At 42.0% G+C, this 24,406-nt stretch overlaps 1 protein-coding gene across 4 annotated transcripts in view; it reads left to right on the forward strand.

Annotated features, from left to right (window-relative positions):
• The first annotated feature begins 1,310 nt into the window (after nt 1-1,310).
• Nucleotides 1,311-24,406, forward strand: part of PRKCD (protein kinase C delta) — a 61,035-nt gene continuing 37,939 nt past the window's right edge. For 2 of the 4 annotated variants that reach the window (XM_035106173.3, XM_035106175.3), the window contains exon 1: nt 1,311-1,445. The gene's annotated coding sequence lies outside the window, so the exon portion shown is untranslated. Of the gene's footprint in view, nt 1,446-1,625; nt 1,765-24,406 lie in introns of those variants that run through there. The other 2 variants (XM_035106174.3, XM_088663195.1) reach the window with 1 other exon arrangement.

Here is a 24,406-nt window from a genome sequence, read left to right on the forward strand (position 1 = left end):
ATCAGACTTATTCATTTTTCAATTCAGCTCTACACTCTCACAATCAACTGGAGATTCCTGTAAAGCTGCAGACTCCACCCATTGTTGGCTCTACCCTGACTGCCCCTCACAGAAAGTCAAGCACCTTTCCAGGGCAAATGCACCACATAGGTCAGCTTACATTACAACATTAACAATACAATATGTTAGGGGTTGAGGGCACAAGGAGAAGGGGATGACAGAGGACAAGATGGTTGGACAGTGTTCAGACATGAGTCTGACCAAACTGCGGGAGGCAGTGGAAGACAGGAGTGTCTTGTGTGCTCTGGTCCAATGGTCCATGGGGCCAACTAAACAACAACAACGTTAGGGGGGTGGCGACACAGGAGAGGGGATTCTATGTGGCAGCCACCACCTTGTTGAACTCCCTCCCCACCAAGGGGAATCTGGCACTTCCATTATGCAGCTTTTCGTGAATGCTGAAGACGCACCTCTTCACCCTGGCTTTTGACACCAGAGGTGCATATTTTTAGAACCCACTGCCCTTATGGAGAGAGACAAGTACCGTAATTAATAAACAACGGCGACCATTTAATAAACAATTTTACTAAATACTGCATTGTCAATAAATACATTTTACTCTTTATTTAATTATAGTTATGAACGACTTCCCAGGAGGCATATCAAAGCGATTTACAATATAGTATACCACTTGGAAATTTTACGCAAGGGTGGCATATACTTTTTATAAATAAAATCATGGGCATAGAAACAGTTCAAACAATTGCACCAATAGCAACTAACCCACCCACCCCAACACACACACACACGACAACACATACATAAAATAGTATCAATTCCAATGCCATACATACGGTCTAAAATATCGGTAAGTAACCAGGAAACCAGATATTAAAACAGCATTGTTGCACCAAAGGCAGCGGCATACTGATGTTAAAAAAAAAACACCCTGAGAAATACTGATGCAGAGGGTATAGTAAAGGAAGCGGAGACCACCTCCTTCCAGGGCCAGTCTCTGCCACCCAGTTTTAATCAAACGAGACAACCGCGAGAAGCCCGAAGCCGCGAACGAGTTCCATTCGGCCCGGGAGAGTTCCTCGACGGCGACGGGAGAGACCGGGCGAGCGGCAAAAGCAGGAGGAGGGACGGGAAAGTGAACGGAGACGCTGAAGCCTCCAAGCGCCTGTTCCGTTTGGTCTGGCCCGCGCGAAGCAGGGGGTTCCCGCCCCGCTTTCTTCTCCTGCAATAGCAGCAGGTGAGCGCGTCCGGCAAAAGTTGAGGCGGAGCTCGCGGGGGGGGAGGGCGGGGCGAGCGAAGCGAGGGCGGTCCCGAGGCGGAGGCAGCGCCGCTTGACTGCCTCTCTCTTTTTTTCGGGGCAGCGCTTTCGGCCTCGGAGCGCCGAGCGAGTCCTGCGCTTCCTCGCGAGGGTCCTTCGCGCGAAACGGGTGAGTGACTCTTTCGCGCACGCGGGCCGCCTCTTACCTGCTGCGGCGGGGCCGCCACTTTCGCAGGGGCCGGTGGGGAGGGAGTAAGGGGGAGGACGAGGTAGTTCCTGCTCCGCCTGCCTCCTCGGTGAATGAGGAAGCGGCGCGGGCAGCGCCTTCTTCCCATCCCTTTTCGAAGTGAGCGAGTGTTTGTGTGTGAGAGAGATTTTCTCTTTCGCCCACCCCACTTTCCGGCGCTGAGGGGTTGTGCGAATGGGCTGAGCCCTTCTTCTCGTCAGAGGAGCGGGACCCTCCGGCGCTCGAGTCGAGCCTGGGCTGGGTGAGTTGGGCGCTTGCCTGCCTCTCGTCTGGGGCTGGGTGGCACACTTTCGCGACAGGCGCTCGGCGTTGCCCTTTCTCGCTCTCCCTCTTTCCTGCTTCTCGCTTCGCAATCAAGGGCAGCCCGGCACAGGGCAAGGCGCGCGCGCCCTCGAGCGGGTCCTGCCCAGGGCGGAGGGGGCGCGTTGCACAACCGTGGCGAGAACACAGGGCCACTGAGTTTTAACATCCCGCGCGCGGAGGTTTGTCTGCACCGGGACTTCCTCGTTTTAAGAGCCTCCATGTTTCCTTTTAAGTGCTCCGCCAAATTCTTGCAAATAGAATGGTTGACTTAGTAAGGGGAGGGGGTGGGGCTGATGGGCTCGGACTTTTCTCTCTTTCTCTGCAGCTCACTGCATATACTTGTATGGTGTGCAAGTTACCAGCCCCTCCTCAAATTTCTTTTCTGAATGGTCTCTAACACCTTTAGGTTGTTGTTGTTTTTTAAACCCTACAAACTTAAAGACAAACTTTGTTTAACTAGAAACACACACACGCGGCGCGCGGAAACTCCGAACTCCTCAAAATCACTTGTAAAAACTGCTTGTCTTGGTGTGCCAGAATGGCACTATCTGAAATCTAACCTCTGCAGCTTGGCGTTTGTAGGAATTTGGTTACCTTGCCATAAGGGACACAGGAGTCAGGACAGGGGAAACACAGCGACAGTGTTCTTCAGCTGGCAGTTGTTGACAGATGTTAAAACTGAAAGGCAGCCTCACATGACACCATTATCTGATAGAAGCATTCAGCATTTATCTGTTTGCCTGATCTTTAGTCTTACTACACCAGTGGGTGCCTGGGTGGAACACAATGGCTGCCACCTGTATTAACAATATTCATTGCATTTATGAAGTGCGTACTATGATTGCTATATCGATTGCCTCAGTTGTGCTTCACTGGAGTCCTGATGGTTTCCACCCCATTTTCTCTACTCCACAGCTAGAAACAGCATGGTGAGTAGTTTGGGGTTGAGGATTAGAAAGGGTTCCCCCCCCCCAGCTTGGTTAGTATCTATAGGCGTTTGCTTAGTTTGGAATGTGTTTGCCTTCCCATGCAGCGTATGGCTAGGTTTGCTTGCATTTAGTCATCTCAAGTTGTTTGCCATCTGAGTTTGTTTCTGTTGTGCACCTGTTCTCTTGAGCAGTGGGTGGGATGATAGAAATGGACTGGATGTTCATTTGGTATCTTCCAACAACTTTGTGGTCCTGTGAATGCAAACATGTTAAGTGTTCCTATGGCTGAGAAATTTATCAGATGTTTCAAACAGGTACAGGAGTAATGGCCAAACGTTTTGATATATGTGCAGCAAATGAACTTTCGATTTGTGCAACATGGACACTTAAGGGCATATTGAAGTGCGTATTGTGATTGCTATTTCGATTGCCTCAGTTGTGCTTCACTGGAGTCCTGATGGTTTCCACCCCATTTTCTCTACTCCACAGCTAAAAACAGCATGGTGAGTAGTTTGGGGTTGAGGATTAGAAAGGGTTTTTCCCACAAGCTTGGTTAGTATCTATAGGCGTTTGCTTAGTTTGGAATGTGTTTGCCTTCCCATGCAGCGTACGGCTAGGTTTGCATATTAATAGGTAATAATACAGAGGGACGCTGGTGGTGCTGTGGTCTAAACCACTGAGCCTCTTGGGCTTGCCAATCTGAAGGTCAGCGGTTTGAATCCATGCAACGAGGTGAGCTCCCATTGCTCTGTCCCAGCTTCTGCCAACCTAGCAGTTCGAAAGCAAACCAGTGCAAGTAGATAAATACTAGTAGGTACTGCTGTGGTGGGAAAGTAAACAGCATTTCTTTGTGCTCTGGCACTCATCACAGTCCTCCGTGCACCAGTAGTGGTTTAGTCATGCTGGCTACATGACCCGGAAAGCTGTCTGTGGACACATGCCGGCTCCCTCGGCCTGAAGTGAGATGAGCACTGCAACCCATAGTCCCCTTTGACTGGACTTAACCGTCCAGGGGTCCTTTACCTTTACCTTTATATGTAGCTAGGCACAAAGGCTTGCTGTAACAAATTTCCAGTTGTGACACCCATGCCGCAGGTTGACTGCCTGCAAAATATGCCAACAGCATTTGTTTGTTTGTTTGTTTGTTTGCCTGATCTTTAGACTTTCTATACCCAAATGTGACATTTTTGCACTTGAGAAAAATCAGCAAATTGAGCAATATGTTGCTTCTTCCTGTCATGCTAACCATTAAATTTCTAAATGAAATGGCTGAATGATCTGAACAGATGGGTTAGTCTAGGCTTAAGCCATAAAATAATTAGTTCCAGGAAGCGTAGCTAGCTGTGTCTGGGGAGCATACATGGATGAGTTAATAACTTTAGTCGTGAAGATCCGGGAATACTATGGATTGCTGCAATTTGCTTATCTTTAAGTTTGATTTAATGCAGATTGTGAAAATGCTGTGTCATTAGGTTAATGGGAGGGTGAAGCAGCATGTTAAACAATGTAATTCATTTACTCTTTGGCTACAGTGCTATGCACACTTTTCTGGGAGTTTCATCCATTGATTCCAGTGAGACTTACAGCTGACTGAACATGCATATGATTTTTCTGTATTCGCAACACAAATTGAGCATGATAATCACATCTTTAGTGTTACTTAAATTATCAAAGCACATGCCGGAGAACATATGGTTCTGACTGATGAGAACGCATGAGAATCTATGTGGTATAATGGATGGAATGTCAATAGTAGGATTGAGGAGGCCCAGGTTCAAATCCCTGCTCAGCCATGAAGCTGAATGGGTTACCTGGGCCTGTTGCTGCCTCTGAGGGTAAAAATGCTGGGGTGGGGGTACATTATGATCATATCTTAAAATGTAGGAAATAAAGGTCTACATTCTTGGTATTTGTGTGTGTGTTGGGGGGGGGGGTGTTGTACTTTAAGCTTACATTTATTAGAATATATTAGCCACACACACACACACCCTCAAAGCAGTTCTTTTTTTAAAAAAAAGTGAAACAATAAAATTATCAGTAAAACAGTTTTAAAAACTCAAATGTTTATTGTAATCAGGTCAAAATTATATATTTAAGAATGCAGCATATAATAGGAAAACAGATAGTGTACACTTGATATGTAGAATACTAAACTTTCCTTGTTCCTGAGTAGTCCAGTGGCTTTCAGATTTTGAGATGTGAATCAGTGGAGGGTTGCAGCCTGCTATTATTCATGAAATACGAAAATGTCCTTAATTTTGTCTGTTCCCCTGATATGGCAACTTGAGCCTATGAAGTACTGTAGCTTTCAGTAAGGCAGGTGAAATGGCATGTTGTACCTGTCAAGTAGTCTCTTTATATAATTACATATTACGAAGGCAAAGTAGTGCATTCCTGAGTCTTGGGCTTGTGGATGATTGGATGCTCTACAAGGAGTCAGTCAGTGCACAAAGCAGGAAATGAATCCACCTTGACGAGTTCAAAACCAGCCTTTGCCAACCTGGTGCCCTCCAGATGTTTTGGACCACAACTCTCATCAACCCTAGCCAGCGAGTGCACCAGCTGGATCTGATGGCAGTTGTATTTCAGACTGTCTAGAGGGCACCAGGTTGGTGAATAATGGTTTAAATAAATAAAAGAAGTACTGTAAAAGAATGTGACCCCAAGAGATTTTTAGTAGCAGCAACTGCATTTGTGGATGGGAACAAGACTATTTCCCTGGAGAGCTGGGAATATTCAGAGGCATGAGGGATGTGCTGCGAACATGAGACCAGATGAGTAAAAAAAAGGGAACAAAAATGTCCAGAGTTATTCACACTGAAGCAATCAAAGGTGCCTTCGGTTAATCAAATGTATTCTTTGTTATTAAAAATAATTACCAAAGAAACTTTTTTTAAAATTCTGTTGGTTTGCATACAAGAATTGACACTTGGTGGTAAGATTATAGTTGCAGCAACCTTTTCTAAGACCTTTTCTGTGGTGGCACCCTCTCAATGGAACTCTTGCCCGCCCTTCATAGCTTCCAGATGTTTTCAGATCCAATTAGTTGCACTTGTTGTTTTATACCCCACTACCACCACCCCGGCAGGTGCTACGATATTGTCTTAAGAAAGTAGTTCACCTGTTGGACCTTTTGAGGCCAGAAGAACAGCTCATAAATAAATTTATAAAGAAATAAATATAAATGCTGTGGGCTCTAAAATGTCCCTTATCAGTTTAGGAATATACATATACATATACAGCATATACATATGTGTGTGTGTAGCATTTCCTGTTCATTTCCTGGAGATGTCTGTAATCTGAATGCCAGAAAAGATTCTCAAAAGTATAATTGGTGTAGCGGCGGTCAGCCAAAATGACAATGATAAACGTGGGTGGAGAGGAAAGTAAATAAGATTACAAAGCAGTTTTGAAAACCATAGCACATTTAGCTTTTGTGAAACAAGGTGCTTATTAAATCCATATAAAAAAGCTCAGAAAAATATATTCTTATTTTTATAATTATTTTGTTACTTATCTGTCAGAGTTAAATGTCTGCATTTGAAGACAGCAAAGTGATATTAAAAAGTAATATTCTATAAATTTATTCTATAAATTTTGACACCACAAATGTTTTATAGTTCACCAAAATGTGTGTTGTTGACAGTTACTTACAATTACTCCTGTCACTGTAGAGACCAGTATGGGAGAGACAAGTTTGGTTGCAGCTGGGGCAGAGGAAGGTATATGGTTATGCTGATGTAGATGTACCATGATGTTGCTTCTCTTTGAATTCCTCCTCTGGTCACTTCTGTGGATTCATGACCTGACTGTGCATCTCCAGGCACTGTGATAGTCTTCATGGGATTTGCACATGATGGGTTTGATGTTGTCAGCCTTCATGTCTCATCATATGCGTATGAATACTTGTTTAAATCCACCTACAGGTTTTCTAAATTGTGTTTGTGTTTGTGCCTGCTTGCTGAACTTCATGCATTGAATATTCCTTTGGAAAATGAGGAGATACCACTCCAAGCACTTGCAGGTATTAATGTGTCATCTTCAAAATCTCTGAATGGGAAAATGAGGTTTTGAAAGATTTGAACCGTATTATGAGGAATAGCATGCATATACAACTGAAGCTTCAATTATTCATTATAAATGAACACTATCAATGCTGTATGCATCAGTATACTAGCAGAACATGTTTGATAGGCCAAATTCTTCTTCACTATCTCATTCTGTAAATCATCACAGTGGTACCTTGGTTTACAAACAGTCCTGTTTACGAACTATTCAGTTTACGAACTCCGCAAAACTGAAAGTACTGTCCCGGTTTGCGAACTTTACCCCGGTCTACGAACGGAAGCCGAACAGTGGAAGGGCACTAGCGGTGGGAGGCCTCATTAGGGAAAGCGCGCCTTGGTTTAAGAATGGATTTGGTTTAAGAACAGACTTCAGGAACGGGTTAAGTTTGTAATCCGAGGTACCACTGTATATTGCTGAGATCTAATGTGAAAATTCATGATCCATTTCCTTAAAATCACAATTTTGCTTAATATATGGCTTTCAAATCATTTAGGAGGCTACTGCATTTCTCCTTTTTTCTTGCATGCACTGCTGGTGTTTCATTTTCAGCCATGTACCCTACTTCTCTTACCATGGCAGAGAGCAGACTGGCTTGTCCTACCTCAGGCTGTTGTACCTTTCATGCTGAGATGGAGAATTCAATTCTTTTTTTTTAAAAAAAAACCTTCAGATTTTTACATGCAGCTATATCAGGAAAGGGGAGCCTCTGTCTCTCAACTGTTGTTGGATCCCAACCATCAGCCTCTGCCACCAAGATGACTGGTCAGAGATGATAGGAGATGGAGTCCAGAAATGCACAGGTTCCCCCATCCCTGAGCTGCATCCATTGAGAGAAAAACACAATTCTAATGTGGAGCAATAAAGCCCTGAATCAGTACAGCAGCTGAACTTGTCAACATACAGTCCTTTTCATGCAGTTGTTGCTGGCAGGCTGCTATAAAAGTAACACCAGTTTTTGCAAGCGGAATTTGAGGGCAGTTTAGAATAGAAACTTGGCTTTTAGGTATTTTAGTTCTCTGAATTACTATGCAATTTGTTTACCACACTGCCCAGTCATGTATTTTGGTGTTGTTTATGTAAGGTACCTTCTTGGACATATTTAGTGGTGATTATATTGTGATTGATAGTGTTATAAATTAATTGTGATGGCCATGTAAAGCTGTAAGAATCTTGCATTGCTGCATTTACTATTCCGATTCTAAGTGTATCTAAAACATTGAATTCACTCTGGAACATAGCTGCCAAGTTATCCCTTTTTTTAAGGGATTTTCCCTTATGCTGAATAGGCTTCCTCGCGAGAAAAGGGAAAACTTGGCAGCTATGCTCTGGAAGTGTGCTGCTCTGCATAATCTGGTTTATAATTATGCCTTTTAAACAGATAAGAAGCAACAGGGAATCAATCCTGTGCGAACTGCCCATGAACAGTAAAATAATAGATAGTAACAAAATGCATGTCTCTTCTAATTTGATTGCCACATTTTTCTGCTAGATCCAAGTTCTTGCTTCATCCTCCATGTGAGTGACAGCCCTTCAGATATTTGAAGATGGCTCTCATATCTCCTCTGCCTCCTCTTTTCCAGGCTAAACATACCCATTTCCCTCGACCTTTCTTGGTTTCCAGACCCCTGGTAATCTTGGTCACCCTGCTCTGTGCACGTCCCAGCTTGTCAATATCCTTCTTAGAACACTACTGACATGTGCTTCTCTGTCTCCATGTCTTGCAAGAGGATTGTCACCTTTCGTTTTTGTACATAACCATGTTTAGCATTATTTCTACACTAGCATTTTTGCTAACCACGGACATGGCTGATCCAGTTTTTCAACCATGACTCAGACAAGGTTTTCGATTTATATATAAAAATGATTATAGTGGCTAATTCATGAAATTATTTTAAATGGGTAAATCATAGAAATGATTATCATGGGTAAAAATGACCATGGGCAATTCAAAAAAAATGAAAGGGGGTCAGTTTTGTGCAAGAAGGGTACAATAGGGTACTGATGACGCAGCTCACAATTCCCACAAATGGTATTAAATGAGTGGATGTTCCCTAGCATGAATAAAGGAGGACACTCAGAAATAACCATGCTGTTGCAGAAATTCCAAACTAGGCAAATCACATTCTTTCCTCTAATAGTTCTTCTCCAGCTTGAAATCCAAGCCCTGCTCTGCTCATTTATCTCTCTGTGGATGGTGCAGGGAGGAAAGTCTCCCTCCCTCTTTCTCCCTCTTTAGCAATGTTACAAGGGTGAGATTGTAAACCCAGTTCAGCCCTGGACTTAATCCTAAATAAGCACAAATATGATCTGGTTGGGTCATTGACTCTAGCACTTGCTCCACAGTTGAGGGAAACCACAAAACTCAAAACAACAATACCTGTCATTTGGACGCTTAATATACTGTCATAACATAAAAAGAACTGTGCTAAATCAGACCAAAGGCGTATCTAGTGCAGTCTATTCTTCCAGTGGCCACTGGCCAACCAGCAGCTGGACATGAGTGGACTAGCGCACTCCCACTTGTAAATCCCAGAGGCAAGCTACTTCTGATACTTTAGGGCCATATCCTCATGAATTGTGTATTTATACATTAATAAATAATAACAACGCATTTGTTGTCTGTGATACAATATGCAGTGCCATCTTAAAAGAAGCACTGCATCTCTCGACCTCTGTGTGCTGCTGTTGCCATGTGTAGCATTGCACTGGGAGCTTCTTGGTGTGGAGCTGAAGCAAGCTCAAAACCTTCCATCTCTAAATGACTGCCTTGGACTGTTTCCTACATCTTGCTTGACTTACGATAAGGCTGCCTCTGAGTCCTATCTGAAATGTGATTAGTTTGGCTGTACTAATATGGTGACTGGCTTTGCAGTGATCCCACTATTGACAAAGTTGAAGGTTAGGTGCAATGATGCATGTGACAATTGTTGTGTCTTCATGAGCAGGAGAGTTAAAACTCCTGTGAGGTGGTGGTAGTCTAGAATGGTGCATTTTGCTAATTAACAAGAGTTTTCTTTCTTCTGTGCTATTCCCTTTAATTCTGAAAGTTTGGAAGAGGGACATGATTAATAGCTTTTATAGATACATGAGTAGCTGTCTAAATGCAGCGATTGGAAATTGCTTGGTTTGGGCAATATGCTTTGTGGGTACATTTTTGTACATGGGAGAAGAGCACTCAGGTTTTTAACTAAACAAAGAGGGGGCAATTATGCTTGGACACTTGACCAGCTTAAAAACTGAGGGTGGTAATTCATCAAGTATTTTTTAAATATTAATGTTGTATGAACAATAAAAGAAGATCATTATCAACAAGTTTCATACTTAGGTTACCGTAATAACAAAACCTGCATCAAATAACTATTATTGTGAAACAATATTTCTTTTAAAGTTAATGTTCATGAACTATTGATTTTATTACTTTTTTATTATGCGCTCTTCTCCAACCCTGTCACTGAAGGTTGTGTGCAAGGTCTTTTTCTCCTCACAAAAAAAACACTGGAGGCAGGGCTAACAATGTGGCTAGTCCAACATCACCACTGAATGCCATGGCTGGCATTCCCTTGTTCTAATCCAGGCATCCCCAAACTGCGGCCCTCCAGATGTTTTGGCCTACAACTCCCATGATCCCTAGCTAACAGGACCATTGGTTGGGGAAGATGGGAATTGTAGTCCAAAACATCTGGAGGGCCGAAGTTTGGGGTGCCTGTTCTAATCAAACAATTTACCCATGAAGCAGTGACCTTTGTCATTGATGGTTGCTTGTGTTCCTCCTGTTCATATAGCTAGTAGTTATTGCCCTATTGCTGCAAGGCTAGAGGGCAAGCTGTACTTGCTCCTATCCTTTCTAGCAAATAATACCATTATTGATATAAAAAATAAATGTGTGCCATCTACACAATGGTGTTCCTGTAATAACAAACAGGCCAAATGGAAAGAGGGCTCATTGTGGTAGAAGGCTGTAGCTAGCCTTGTTGTCATTTTCTAGTACTTCCAAAAATAAACAAATAACCTATTTTCTGTATCATAGCATTTTATCTGTAAACAAAGCATTACTAATGGCAAACAGTAGTTTTAAGGAAAAAAAACAACCACCTTAGTTGCTGCTAGTACATGAAAGCACAAGTCTTGTGCATGTTTACCCAGAAGTTAGCCCCACTATATTCAGTTGGCCTTATTGAAGTGGGAGTTATTGCTTGAAATGGAACTTATTCCTTAATAATTTATTGCTGCAAATATGCAAAACCACAGTTTCCTTAAAACACAGGTTTCAGAGACATGCAAGGCTATTCTATGTTTGTTTGGAATACAACATTCCAGTTTCATTTCTCATGCTTTCTAGAGCAGGCATCCCCAAACTTCGGCCCTCCAGATGTTTTGGACTAAAATTCCCATCATCCCTGACCACTGGTCCTCTTAGCTAGGGATCATGGGAGTTGTAGGCCAAAACATCTGGAGGGCCGCAGTTTGGGGGTGCCTGTTCTAGAGTCTTGTTTAATAATCTGGAAATTCATTTACCATTGGAAACATTTTTTAAAAATCAAATTTACAAGCCTTTTAAAAAATACTCAGAATGTCCTTTAAATGTTTTGTAAAACAATTTTGTTGAGTTTACGTCTGCTGCTAATTGGTGATGTAATTAGAATACTGTGGATTGAACTAGTGCAATTTCACCCCCACCCCCTGTGTTTGACTACTGATATAAAAATTACTTCTGAGACAGTAGCACTTTCAAATGAAGAGAGAAGTAATCTAGTGCTGCTTGCTGGAAGGACATGGTGTGGGGAGGGTCTGTAAATGTAAGGATCTACGTAGGGCATAATACAATTCTCACATCCACGTAGCATCAGACTATGCACATTAGAGCAGTGTGCATGTTTCCTGTAATGACCTTGTGTGATATTATGTATGTGCAGCCAAGGCAGGCAAAAAGGGAGTTTTATATCATCCTGAGGGAATCCTGCCTGTATGAGGCAGGATCAAGCACTAAGTGTAGGCAAATTTAGGAGTCAGGCCTAAAAAAAACCCATGAAAATTGAGAATGAGATTTTTCTCTAACAAAATATATTAAAGGCTCCTATCTTTGGTTGCTATAGTGTGGCAGTATCAACTACGTATGTTTACCAGAAGTAAGTTCCACTATATTCAGTGGGGCTTACTTAGCCTGAGACATCTTTATTTTAGATGGAGCAGGGGGGAGAGAAGCAATTTTGTTTTCTGTATGAATGTGTGTATTCAAATGGCTCATGAATGAATGCTAACAGGGATATTCTTGTGCCCAAATAGTTAATATATAATGCAGATATGTAGTTCATTAATTTTGAGTTATTAACACTGGTCAAATAAATGAGATTCTAACATTCAAGTATTCTCTCATGTCTATAGCGCGGACAGTGATACACAGTAGTCTTGGCTACTGTTATTTGGGATGAAACAACTTGACTGCTTTCTATTATAACTAGCAGCTCTCTATATTAAGCATGCATGATATATAGAGCATTTTGTTGTTGTTGTTTAGTCGTTTAGTCGTGTCCAACTCTTCGTGGGCATTTAAAGAATAGATTTTTTAAAAAATCCAAAGACACGGATCATATTTCTAATCTTTTTCTTTAAGCGTTATCTCAGCCTAGCCACATGCAGATTTAAATGGGATGCACAGTGCAATCCTAAACAATGTCTATGCAGAAGCAGGTCCTATTGAGCTCAGTGGGTCTTACTACAAGATAAGCATGCAGAGGATCACAGTCTAAGTCTATGGAAATAAATGCCTTTAAGCCCATCTTAATGCTGCTGAGGATCAGACCGTATTGATATAAACTCCTTAAGCCACGAAGCAGACATCTCTCTGGTTTACTGGATTCTTTTAAGATCTTAAGTTTTAAAGCATTTAAATGTTGATACACCCTAGAATAGGGTGGTAGCAGAGACACACAGTAAGGGTGGGGTGGGTGCAAATGGTTAAATGAAAGCAATTTCAGTGATGAATTAACCAGTTCTTCCAGCAAACTTCTGGGGATAATTTTTGCATGTAGCCATGATGCAGCTCCTTATTGTACATATTTGTACAGTCGTAACTTGGATTCGTTCCGGAAGTCCGTTTGACTTCCAAAATGCTCGGAAACCAAAGTGCAGCTTCCAATTGGTTGCAGGAAGTTCCTGCAGCCAATTGGAAGCTGCGGAAGCCCCATTGGACTTTTGGCTTCCAAAAATAGTTCGCATACCAGAACAGTCACTTCTGGGTTTGCGGCGTTCAGGAGCCAAAACCTTTGAGAACTAAGCTGTTTGAAAACCAAGGTGTGACTGTACTAGGTTTATTTATTCAGTTGCCAGTTGTTGTAGGTATGATAAACTTCCACCAACACACATGAGCATTTCCTATTCTCTCTTATCAGTGACTAATGTAACTTTATTAATATTACATTTATATCCCACCCTTCCTCTAAGGAGCTCAATTCCCCCTCTCCCTCTTTTATCCACACAACAACCCTGGGAAGTAGTTTAGGTTGAGAGGCAGTGACTAGCCCAAGGTGATCACCGAATGGGGTTTTGAACTCCCAAGTCCTAATCTAGCACTCTAAGCATTACAGCACACTGGGAAATTCACTATTGGCCTTAGAGCTGTTATTGCTTATTATACCCAGCATAGTGCAACAAGATTCTGTAGTGCAGTGCTGGGGAACCTCCAGACTGGGGGCCTAATTAGGTGCTCCAAGCCTCTTCATTTGGCCTGTTAAGCCATTTGGACCAAGCAACACCCACCTGTCACAAACCTGATATCACATAGTATCACATGCGACGTCAGGCATGTGCTAGGTAAACTAGTGGCTGCACCAATAAGGGGTTTGCAGGCACTACTGATCTCCTGATTGTTGACACCTCCAAAATCCTATGTGCTGCTCTTTGCAAGTGAGCTTTTATAGAGCTGTGTGCAGTGCTTTGATGCCCCAACAACCAGCTGATTACCAGTGCCCAATTGTTGGGGTTTGAGCCCACAGTGTTTACCACACAGGTAAAAGTTGGTCATCTGACATCAGATGTGATTGACAGTTCCACTTCCCCACCCTTTTGATAGTTAGAGATGGTAAGTGGCATTTTGTGAGCCAACTTTGCCCTTCAAGGGAACTGCCTGGCCCCTAAGCAGCCAACCCACATTTCCCCTTATTTTTTTGCTTCTTTGAAACTGCCATTTCAGGCAATGGGAATTAAGAATGGGAATGAGATAACTGATGCAGACGCTCTCCCCTCTTCCTCTTTTCTCTCCACACTGCTTGTGAGAGGGCGGGAGTGCCGATGAATGTGTAAGAAAGGACGGGTATGTTTTCATGTTTTCTCCCTCTTATCATTTATGCAACAGCTGCTTTCCAAAATGCTCCTTCCTGGAATGTGAAGAAAGATGAGATGGAATTCTGGGCAAGCAGAGCCATTGTTAAGCAATGGCTTATTGCTGCTAATAAGAAACAGTAGGAAACTGTGCCATTCAGGGCTGCAGTTCTCTTCCAGAAGAAATGCAAGGGGGAAAGGAATGAGAGCTGGGAGTGGGGGTGCGTCTTGAGAAATGGGCAGTGGAGAGATGGGGAAGGCATTGCTTGCAAGATGCCTATTTTGGAATTAAATTGGTTTGTTCCACCACCTCCCAGCATTTTCTCAATGGAGTCTGCCAGAGTTGTTGGAAAGTAAATTCTAATTTAAGTGCAGGGCTGGGTCCAAGATAGTTTGGTGCCTAGGGCAAAGGACAAAATTACACCTCTCTCCCATTCCATATACTAAAGGAAAACCAGACCTGAGAGCAACAGACCAGCTGCACAGGGTGGATAGCATTATGCACGCAGTTCTGTCCTCTACCATGAGACGTTATTTGGGCAGTACTCCAGCATCTGATTTTTTTAATTTTTTTTGTCAGTTTAGTTGTCAACAATCAAGCTTAAATACATATAAAATGTGACCCTCTTTCTGGGGTCTCCAGGTGTGATAATTGTATGTAGGCTGAATCCCTGTTGCTGAATTAATAAAGCTGGCGACTCAAAAAGATAGGCCTGAACATTTTGCATGACAGGACTCATCACAGCTGGAAGCTGCAAATATGCTTCCTGGTTGTTCCAAACACCACTGAGGTGTGGGCAAATTAATAAGCAGAGGTCTGGGTGGCACATGCTAGGCACATAGATTTGGGTTTTTTCTTACTGCAGGTCCTAGTTTGAGTTCCCTGTCTTCCATTTATTTCTTCCTATGAAGATGAAAATGTATTTGTGATTCTACTGTTTTCTGTACATCAACATTGCCTCAAAATGGCACAAATCCATTTCCCTTGGACACACCAGTTCTGACGTTGATTATTTTCACTTCTTTAACAGTCCCATAGCATGCAGAGCAGCTGTGACTGAAACATACATGAGAGTATGTGGGTTGTGTTCCGTGTTCTCTATGAAATGTCTTCTCAGTTTCAAGAGTGCCTTGGAAGTGCATGTGTTCTTTCTTACCTTTAACAATATTATATTGATCCTGATGCTGTAGAGGAGCTTGAATCCTAAAACAAAATGCCACTACATAATGTCTAGGACAAGGCATGCTGTACCGAGATCACAATTTCAAACTAAGGCTTCTTTTTAAAAATTTGGAAGTACTTTTCACTTTGGTGCCCTTTGTTGTTTTTTAATCCTTGACACCAGTAGAGTACTATTGGAAGGAATATTTGTGGTTCTTTTATGTTAAATTTCACCACAAATAATTGGTACGTATTTGTGAGGTTAAGCACAATAATAGTTGTTAACATTCTGGTCATAAATTAAATACTTAGACATGAAACCCTACTAGTTATTTCTAGTAGAGCTTGTTGAGGACCAGAGCCTAAACCACATGATCAACAAGTTGCCAAGAAATAATGCTTGCTTTATTCATGTCTGGAAGATAAGAGCATTTTCCTTTTGGCCTGGGAGATGCATGCTCAAATCCCAGCCCAGTCAGTGTTGTTCAGAGTCATTGTGAAGCTGAAGGCAGTCATTTCATTGAAAGCCACTGAAATAATAACTGACTGCCGCTTCTTTTCATGGTTACATGTTTAGAGGAGAATGAAGCCTAATGCACTTGATAATTATAGGAAAAGCTTCATTTTAAGGCTCAGCTGGATATTTTACAGAGCTGTAATGCAACTGCCAAAATAAAAGTGACTATCTGAATATCGCTCTGATGATCAGCAGAATGATTCTTTTCTACAAATATAAACTGAATTTAATAGGCTTTTTATATGGGTATTAAATTTTATTCCATATTGTTCCTGGCAACCTCTGGATTTGGTGTTGGAGAAGTACCGTATATACAAGCTTATTAGTTCTAGGACAGAGTGCAATAAACAGAGAAAAAGAAAAGTTGAAACGTGTTACCAGCCATTGATTGACATGCTAGGGAGTCATACTCAATTACTTCTACGCTGTCCTCTGACAGCAGAAATTGTGTATCCATCTGTTCCTCAAATTTGAAACACAGTTTACAGTCAAATGCACCAGCAGGCTGTTCTTAGTTCAGGGCCCTGAACTAAAAATGATATCCATGACTAGACAGGTAGCCACTCAATGGTACCAGCCAAATGATGGCTTGATTTTTTATTTGAACTACCGGTAGGAATCAATATAGGTTTTTAAGAAACAAACACTTAATGTGGGCAGAATTTTTGTCCCATCAACAATTTCCTTGTAAAACTGCCAAAATATTTCTTGGCTTTCTCACAGTGTTGTTATCAGTCCCTGGATTAGATGTGGAGCTGTGAGAGACATACATCTTTAGGAAGCCTCTGGAACTATGAAAGAATGTAATCCTGAGAAGAGTGTGTATGTTAAATGGCATCATACTTCCCCCTGCCCCAGAATGTATGGGGAAAATGGATTTTAACTTCTATCTATTTTATCCATTGAGGATAAAGGAGGTTTGAGATGAGAGGTTGGATTGTGGGATAATTGGACTGGCTGGGGGTTGATTCATAGCAAGCCACTGATTCAAATGCAAATGCTGCTCACAATCAGCAGTGGGGGGGGGGGGGGGAAATGGCCTGAATACTATTCCTCTCTAGTAACGGAATTATGATGAGTTGCCAGCTAATGCATAGATTGAAAAAAAGTAATGATGGAAAGAAACTAAACTCTAGAAATGCTGCAGATAAGGAAGATCCATTCTAGACTTGGACACCTATGAGATTCTGGTGATTCTACCCAAGTAAAGCATAAGGGTTGCCCCCATAGCACTACAAATGAGAGAAAACTCAGGTTTGGGATTTTTTTATTGGCAACAAATTTATTAGAAAAACTCTGAAGGATCTGCAAATAGGGATTGCTGCGGTGTGAAGTGGTTCAAAACAGTGTGGGCTCCTATAAGTCAGAGGATCATAATACATACCAATCCTTGGTTTTTTGGACAAGCTTTAAAATGATTTACTTGATTTATAGGTCTCAGACATGCATTTTCACTATGCAGCAGCAATAAAATAATGCAGGCTAAAATCATCTTAGTTGAAATTCAGCAAGATGGCGCTCCATTGTTTGCAGTGTGATGTGTGGGGTGGATGACAGGAAACAGGCCTTATTTACTTACTTTCAGGAGAAGAGAGAGTGTGAACTAAATTAGCCTACTGTAGCAATTAGAACTCTGTGGTCCTTAGCTCCTTCATATCCTAACTAGCAAATATGGATTGTTAGGTTTGACTGCAAATCTCCCACACCTGGGACCTTCTGCATGCAAAACAGATGTGTTACTTTTCATCTCCTAGAAGGTGCCTCAAGGTGTTCACCATTTTCCCCCTTCACCCCAATTCACCTAACGCAGCACTGTATCTGCCAAATGGGGAAAAGGTGGGAGCCTGGAGAATTGCCAAACTTCCCAAGCCCAGTGTGACTTAAGCAGAAAACCTGTAGAATCAGGAACTCCAGGGGAGGAAAAATTCCTCTGTGGCTGCAACCAAAATTGGAAACCAGGGAAAAAAATCCCTCACTGGGTCAAGGGTAGGTGGGTGGGTACTGGTCAAGACCCCACTGCAGAGGCAGCACTGGATAAAACCAGTCACAACCCGCGTCCTTCCCATCAAAATAAAACCAGTCATTTTGCAGTTAGTTCCAAGGTCATCTCTGGATGGAAGGCTGGGTGCAAACCATGTTCCCCTCCCCCCTGCAATTCTGAGGGAGGAGAAAGAGTGTGATTTGATCTTCATGGAATGCATGTCACAGCAAACATGGTTATGGCAGCTAGCAAACAAAGTGAGAGTATGCAATAAAGGGACAATGTGAATTTCTGATCCGGGTGTGTGTGTGATATGAATGAGTGTTTACATCCATCTGAACTCTCATTTCAATGGTGCAGTCTTGCTGGGAAGCAGCTAAAGTCTTCAAACCAACCAGCTATGTGAGTGGGAGGAGATCGGTGATTACCATCAATTAGAAACTCAGCATAGAGAATAGAAACTAGAAAGCTAGCATTAAAACTACATCCTCGGGCATGCTGCTAAATACGATGCCGTTCTTTTAGTAGCAGGCACTTATAGATATATTTATCTTTTTGCTTTTTTTTGGAGGGCATGTAGGGAAGGAGCTAGAAAATATCTGAAGGTATGTGCTTGGGGGGGGGTATCTTATTACTGAGGGTCAAACTACATGTGCTTGTCTTTTTTGTTATGTAAATATAACCCAAGGGAAAGCCTGAGCAGCCTTGCCACTGTGGAGGATGGGGAAGAGAAATGTAACTCTTCCACTCCCTGACACAACTCTGACCATCTCAACATGTCTGGTAGTGCTGGGGAGCAGGAGTCCATTGTCATGTCACCACCAATTACAAGGGGGAAATGTAACCATGCAGTTCCTGAAGCAAAGGTTTAGATAGGAGATTAATATTTGAGGTAGTTTTCTCAGAAGCGGTGTGCAGATGCTGTGAAGAAGGTAAATTCCATGTTAGGTATTGTTCAGGAAGAGATCAGAAATGAAGCTGCTAATATTATAACGCCTACGACTTCACCACACTTGGTTGTCTAAAGCGTTTGTCATTTTTGTCAAAACGGATACCGTAGAGCTGAAAAAGGCACAGAAAAAGGAAACTTAAAATGATCAGAAGCAACTCCCTATAATGAAAGGTTTCAATGTTTGTGGTTTTTCAGATTAGAAACACACACACTTAAGTGGGAAGATGATAGAGGTGCATAAAATTATACACAATGTGGACAGAATGGGTAGGGTTACTAGAACCCAGAGTAATCCAGTGAGGATGGGAGATTCACAACAGACGTGAGGGGAAAGGTACTCCTTCATGGTCTATGTAGCTGCACTGGTGAAGCCAGGGCCACAAGGTAGGATGATGGCCACCAATTTAGCTTTAAAGTAAAATTAGACGAATTCATGGAAGATAAGGCTATCACTGACTACTAATCATGAGAATTATATGCGACCTCCATGATTAGTGGTGACATTCCTCCGAATACTGGTCTCTGAAGGGGGGGGGGAGTAGTAGATTGTTGTTGCATTCATGCCCTGCTATTGGCCTTCCCAGTGACATCTAGTTGAGAATTTTGATGCTGGACTTGGGTGGGCCTTTAGTCTAATACAAGAGGGATCATTTGTGCTTTATCTTCCTACGTGACTTCTAAGAGAAACTCCCATTGGACACTTTCATTGAAATCAAAATGGTAACTTTAAAGGTTAGATTCCCACCCCCACCCCCCACGAACATGCAAGAGTGGTGGAGACATAAACTCCCCCCTCTATAGACCCCACTGTTCCAGGGCTGCTGAGACTTCCCTTGGCCTTCTGTTTATGTAACACACATCCTGATTGCATTCAGACAAATAATATACTGTATCTAATTTAGCCCTGACCTGAAAGCTTATCTCATTCTGGTTTCTCATACATGCTCCAGAATTGTTTTGTCAAATAATTAATTCTTGAATTTCGGCTTTAAAATAAATAAATAAAATCAGTTTATAGCAATGGATTCCTCTGCAGTCATTATGACAGGTTCACAAATCTTAAATAGTTTGCTTACATCCAAGTATCTTACCTTATTTTTCTTTTTTCTGATTGATTATAAATCCTCTGAACAGGAACTGTAATCATTTCTTTGTTCTGGGCAACATCTACTGGTAGTACAGTCAGTGCTTGTTCAAAAGAAACATTGCCTATGAGAGAAAGCTAAAATAGAGATTCAGGTTGAGAGTAATAGATTTAATCCTTGAATTAAGGCATTTTATACTCTTTGGTTTGCTTTCACAGTTTTTTGGTGTACAGCTGGGATAAAGAATGTATTTCTACATTCACCCCTTCCCCCACCCATGCACTAAATTACGTGTATATGGTCCAGACTCCAGAGGCTCATTATTTACACTTACATTTTCTTTCCATTGAGCATAATCCCATGGAAACTAGTAACTTTTCCACTGTAGATTTTGTATTTTATTAAAAAGTCATGTTATAATGGAAATGGACTGTTTATGGATTGTTCAAAACAATTTATCTGAAAAGAGCTACATCCAACTCTTTGGTCTGTAAAATTTCCATTTGGTCTTTGAGAGTCAGGAGGAGGATGTTGGAAAGCAAAATATGAATGGAAATTGCTCCATTAGCTGTTTGGGACTCCTTAACATTTGTGAACTATTGGTGCAGCAGAATCCCTGTAGTTAATCCATTATTTCAATTATGTTAAGCATTGAAGTTAGACTTGTGAAGGAAGTTGGCATTCAGTAGTGCAGAGCATAACTCTAAATGGTAGAAAGCTGAAAGCTGCCTATGCAAAATAAAAAAACAAAACCACTAACACTTTCTACAAGCATTCATTATTCTTAACATAAAGAAGCTTTTAAGTTGCTTTACACATCTTGGGAGTTGAATTACTTTAATGAGAGGAAAGAAAGGATACATAAATAGATGAAGGACATTCTTTTAAATGACCACTTGAGACATGTAGGAATGGAGAATAATTTTTCTCATCAAATAAGCTGTTCTGTTCTTGTTATTTATTGTGTTTTTATATTTTGCTGGAAGCCGCCCAGAGTGTCTGGGGCAAACCAGTCAGATGGGTGGCATATAAATAATAAAATTGTTGTTGTTACATTGGTCACAGGACATATGCCAGAAAACCTTTTTTCCCATATGTCCAGTCAAACTTACTGTAAGTTTGACACTTGCCCATGAAACATTAGCTCATTGTGTATATTGCTGCAAGTGGAATTTTGGTTTTGATTCATGTTTTAGTGAGAACAGTTTTCATGAAGTAACAGATCAATTCTTGATGTTGTAAAACTGTTACATGAATCACATTGATTATATTTGTAGGGAAGATCAAGCTGGTTAACAAATAAATAGTTTAATGTTGCAAATAATGTTCAAATAATATGAGCTAAAACACAAATATTATGTAAAGAAGCTTACAAATGTTACATTTGCCACTATGGATTTACACACTGCAAAGAGAAAAATGCCAAAAGAAACCATACAATTCAACTGGATTAACTGCAGAAGTCCCTAGATGTGTTGTATTGCCTTAGCAGCCCCGTGTGCTAAGGACAAACATAGGGGGGGAACCTACCCACAGGCTATCTCTGCATGTTTTGAACCTACTATTATTCACCAAGGGTAGGAATCTGTAAAAACAACATGAGGAACTGGTCCTTCTACTTAATTCTGTTAATTTGAAGGCATTGAATTTACAGTACAGTAGTTTCAATGTTGGGTGTGCCCTGATTTCCTAGCACGCACCCAGCTACATTTCATCTTTTTTGAACTAGCCAATAAATTTTACATTGTGTGGCTATCCAGTTTTCAAGTGTGTAGCATACCAAGAGGGGAAACCTGTCAGGCAGTGCTGGAAAAAATGGATATAACCTTGGTATAAAGAACAGGAATAAAATTGTATTTCTACTCACACTATTAGGGATGCGGGTGGTCTAAACCAGTGGTCCTCAACCTTGGGCCTCCAGATGTTTTTGGCCTACAACTCCCATGATCCCTAGCTAGCAGGACCAGTGGTCAGGGATGATGGGAACTGTAGTCTCAAAACATCTGGAGGCCCAAGGTTGAGGACCACTGGTCTAAACCACAGATCCTAGGGCTTGCCAATCAGAAGGTTGGCGGTTCGAATCCCCGCGACGGGGCGAGCTCCCGTTGCTCAGTCCCAGCTCCTGCCAACCTAGCAGTTCGAAAGCACGTCAAAGTGCAAGTAGATAAATAGGTACCGCTCTGGCAGGAAGGTAAATAGTGTTTCCATGCGCTGCTCTGGTTTGCCAGAAGCAGCTTAGTCATGCTGACCATGTGACCCAGAAGCTGTCTGCGGACAAACGCCGGCTCCTTCGGCCAGTAAAGCAAGATGAGCACCGCAACCCCAGAGTCATCCACGACTGAACTTAACGGTCAGGGGTCCTTTTACCTTTACCTTTACTCACACTATTAGAGGAAGGTTGTTGTTTTTAATGTAAGGTTGCTGTTTTAATATGACAAAAGCTGGGTGATGAATTTGCCAAGGAAAAAACAATTTCACTTGTCTTCAGAATAGAGAACAAAGTGTCACTGTTGTTGCCCTCTTGGTAGAACAAATTGTGAGATTATTAACATTCCAGTTTGCAACAATGTCCCTAGTTATGATTTTTTTACACAACAAATTACTTAATTGTATCACTCAATTCAGAATACTCCTCTAAAAAGGAGCTAAATATGCTTGTTTAGGTACATTTTAGTCCACCTTTTAAAACAAATGCTGGGGGGGGGGACAAGATTTGTACATCACAGCCAGTGTTAGAAATTGAGATATGAAATCTAGGAGCTAAATGGCACCTTAAACCTAGGTTATGGGCACAACGGAATGTCTAGGCGCACTTTTTTATAAGAAGAACACAAAGTTGAAAATGAATGAACTGCTGCTAAAATATTATGTTAATTTTTCACATGGTCCAGTCCTTCCCTTGCACCCCCTTAATATTCTTAAGAGGGTCTTTACTCCAGTCTTCAGAGAGTACAGTATCTGGAAGTGAGGAGGCAGAAAAAGGTCCTCCTTTCCTTCCACTCCGCAGTTTTAATTTGAAATCTTAGGCACAGTACTGCACCCAGAGCTCAGACACTGCTCACAGTAATGAAATTCCATTTCGCAAAATGAACCTAGAAGTTTCAAACACTGATTACAGCACAATTTGCTAATCAAAGCCTACTACTGATCTTTTAATCTCAACCTTTTCCAAACACCAAAGCTTTGCATAATAAGTTGCGGTTCTAGTGTGTTTATTATCTCATTTACACAAAAGCATCTATAGCAAATAGCAACCTTTTAACTACTTGTATATTGGTAAAAACATAGCTTACACTGATACAGGAGAAAAACAAATAAACAGGAAGCAAAGATATATAAATATTGATCCAGAGATATAAGGGGCTAACTTGTGAAATGGAAATACATATTTTATTTAAATACATATTTTATGTAACCAGCAAGTATATAAATTGCTGTTTATATATATAAAACAAAACATCTAGTCTCATTAAGAGCTTTTTTTTTTTGTAGACAGGGTTAGGGATGGGCAACTGGGAGCAGGGAGGTTAAACTTGGGCCTTGGAACTCAGTAGCACTTTCAAATCCATTTTTGCCTTGAGCAGGCATCCCCAAACTATGGCCCTCCAGATGTTTTGGCCTACAACTCCCATGATCCCTAGCTAGCAGGATCAGTAGTCGGGGAAGATGGGAGCTGTAGTCCAAAACATCTGGAGGGCCGAAGTTTGGGGATGCCTGGCCTTGAGAGTTGCAAGAGATTCTCACTTTGAAAACTGATGTCTGTACCTTCCAAGCTTTATGCATGTGTATGGAGTGGCTACTGGGGGTCTTTTGCCCAGATAAGAAAGTTCCAGTATAGTTCCTTAAGTTTTTTTATAGCATGAAAGGTAAAGGGACCTTGACCGTTAGGTCCAGTCACAGACGACTCTGGGGTTGCGGCGCTCATCTCGCTTTACTGGCTGAGGGAGCCAGCGTACAGCTTCCAGTTCATGTGACCAGCATGACAAATCCGCTTCTGGCGAACCAGAGCAGCACACGGAAACGCCGTTTACCTTCCCGCTGTAGCGGTACCTATTTATCTACTTGCACTTTGACGTGCTTTCGAACTGCTAGGTTGGCAGGAGCTGGGACCGAGCAATGGGAGCTCACCCCGTCGCAGGGATTTGAACCCCCAACCTTCTGATCAGCAAGCCCTAGGCTCTGTGGTTTAACCCACAGCGGCACCTGTGTCCCCTTTTTATAGCATAGGTTCATATTTATTTTTTGACTGAGAGGTTTTCAACCTTTTTGGGTCCACAGCTCCCTTGACCAACTACATTCTTTCTGTGTGGCACCCCTGTGGGACTCAGGAGCCCAGTTCGGTCACCCCCTGCCTGCAGAGCTAGCAGCCTCTCACCCTTTTTCGAACACCCTCCATTGTTGTGGAGTGTTCCCTCAGCCTCCTCTCTTCTCCCCTCAGCCACAGCTGCCACCCCTGGTCTGTGAGCTCCCCCCCCCCCCCCCGTCCCAGGTGTACTTGGTGCTGCTGCTTCTCATTAAAGCATAGCTTATTTTTAATGGCCATTTAATGTGTTATCTGAACCAGGCCAA

Source organism: Zootoca vivipara, chromosome 2 (assembly GCF_965207765.1).
Source record: "Zootoca vivipara chromosome 2, rZooViv2.hap1.1, whole genome shotgun sequence".
Lineage (NCBI taxonomy): Eukaryota > Metazoa > Chordata > Lepidosauria > Squamata > Lacertidae > Zootoca > Zootoca vivipara.